This window comes from Neopelma chrysocephalum, unplaced genomic scaffold (assembly GCF_003984885.1).
Source record: "Neopelma chrysocephalum unplaced genomic scaffold, ASM398488v2 Primary Assembly neopelma1_77, whole genome shotgun sequence".
Classification (NCBI taxonomy): Eukaryota; Metazoa; Chordata; class Aves; order Passeriformes; family Pipridae; genus Neopelma; species Neopelma chrysocephalum.
The window spans coordinates 3,649,692-3,652,117 of NW_020897738.1; positions in this window are offsets into that span (position 1 = coordinate 3,649,692).

Below are 2,426 nucleotides of genomic sequence, written 5' to 3' on the forward strand. Positions count from 1 at the left end.
GCTCCCGCTGCCGCCGGTGCTGCCGGTGCCGCCGCGGCTCGGCGGCTGCCGTTGCCTACGGGTCGCTGCCTCTGCCTGCCGACATTGCCCGCGCGCCGCTCGCATAATCCCCGGCGCGGGCGGGCCGGGCGCGGGCAGCAGCAGCTCCTCGCCCGCCGGCGCTGCGGGGACGGCGGAGGCGGGGTGGGGGGGAAGAGGCGAGGCGGGCGGGCCGCCGCAGCTGCGGGGGAGGGGGGAGCGGGGAAGGCGAGGAGCCCCGCGCCGGCGCTGCCCTGGCACGGCGGCCCCGCGGCTTTCTCCGCCCGCCGATCCGAGCCGAGTCCCGCGCCCCGGGAGCGCCGGGAGCCGCCACTTCCTTCCCCGCGCCCCCGGCGCTCCCGCACCCGCGCGGGCGGGGCGGCGGCGCCGCCTGGCGGGCGCGGCGGGGAGTGCGGGGCCGGTGCGGGGCTGCCCCGGGCCCGGCCCGCCTTCCCCCGCTCGGTATCGGCGGGTCCCGACCCCCAGCCCGGTCCCTGCGCTCACCTGCCCCCCCCCCCGCAGCAGCGGTGGGGCCTCCCCAGCTTCACTCCCAGGAAAGGGGGGGGGGGGGGGGGGGGGAAGAAAAATCTCTGAAAAGTTTAGCGATCGCTTTATTCAGAAACCGCAGGAAAAATAATTTGCCGTGGCCTTTGGAACCTTCGTTCGTTTCCTGCAGTTGTTCCTGGGGTTTTTTTCCAGGATGCATCGTTCCAGCCCTTCTGTCCCTCCCAGTTTGTTTTGTAAACGTTCCCTGCATTGCTACAGTAAATTCTAGTTCGCATCACAGCTCTTTGTAGGGACAAAGTGCAAGGCAGATTACACCCAAACCTACCACTGCTACAAGACACCTTTTTTTTTTCTTTTAATTTGCTTTCTAGAAATGTGAACAAATAGAAATTTTATTTTCCAAAGGTTAAATCTCAGAGCTGAAGGTGTTGTAATGTTTATTATCATAGAGAAAACTATGCATGGGAGTGTCTTGCAAGGGCAGAGTGAGGCAAGGAGAGCCTGGGGCTCCAGGCAGGACCAAGTAGATCTGGAAAGGCAGTAAATGCCTACATAGCTGGGAGGTGTCAGGTGAGACAAGGGGAAGATGATTAAAGTCCTTCACAGAGGAGGCATAAGCTCCTCTCCTTCTCTGGAAGTCCTTAATCCCCAAATAGAGAATTTTCTCGTGTTAAGGGGAAGTTTAAAAGGGATTTAAAAAAAGGACAGTGTCCAGCAAAGGGCACGGCCGGCACAATCCTGGTTCCCACAGTAAACACACTCCCTGTGTCCCAGTTTTTGGTGCTTCGGGTGTGATTTTCAGGAGCACTGAGCATTCAGGCCTCCCACTGCTTTAATCTGGAACTGCAGAGCCTCTGCCCCTCTGATGAATCAGGCTGAAGGCACCACACTGAACAGGTCAGCCCATGTCACACAGGTATTTCAGAAGGTTGTCCTAGAAGTTTACCAAAAGCAACACTTTTTTTTTCCCCTCCCTTCAGTGTTATAATAGAACAGAAATAGCCTAAAGAGCTCCAACAGATGGAGGAGGACTTTTGATTAAAAAATAAATTCTGACTCACAATTCAGTTTTCTGGCTGTAATAAAAAAAGAGTCCATGAATATGAATAGTGCTGGAAAGAATGGAGTGGAGATGAAGGGAGGTGAGAGGGAAAGGCACTGAAAGAGCTGAGCTGATTTACCTACTTGCCTCTAATGTCTGTCAGGAAAATTCTTTGGTTTTGCTGTAGCACTGATGAAAGAAAACAAGGCCATCAGTGGACTCATGAAATTTTCCTGTGATGGATTCCATGGAAAAATCCTGCTGGCTGAGTGGTACTTCTGAAGAATACTTTCAAATTGTGCCCATTAATAACAAAATGATGGGAAAACTTTGGCTAAATAGAGCGGAGCAGGGAAGTCAAAGATTCTTTTTTCCTCCCTCCACCCCTTCTAAGTAAAAATTACCAGTAAGAACATAGAATGACATAAAAATTGTGCATCTCTTTGTGGAGACTGAAAATATATTTAAGGAAGTCATGTCCGTGCATTCAGACCCAATTTATACATTTTAGAGTAAAGGGGAAATGAGGAACTAAAACATCCCAGACACCTCCCCAGCTCTGGTCTTGTACTGAAAGGACCCACAGGGCACAAGGGGTTGCAAAAACCACAAGATTTTCAAGACTCTGCATGGGTAGGACAGTTCTTCATGAAATATCTGAAACCACAGCACTCTAATTTTAGAATCAGACCTTCTCAAGCTTCCTTTATGACAGCTCCTCTGGCCCTATAATCACATCATTGGTGGCTAAACATCTTGAACAAGGACAGAATATGAAACACACAATATGATTAAAACCTACATTATGGCTGATGTAATATCCCAGAACCTATTATTGTACTCGGGCAGGAGGAAAGAA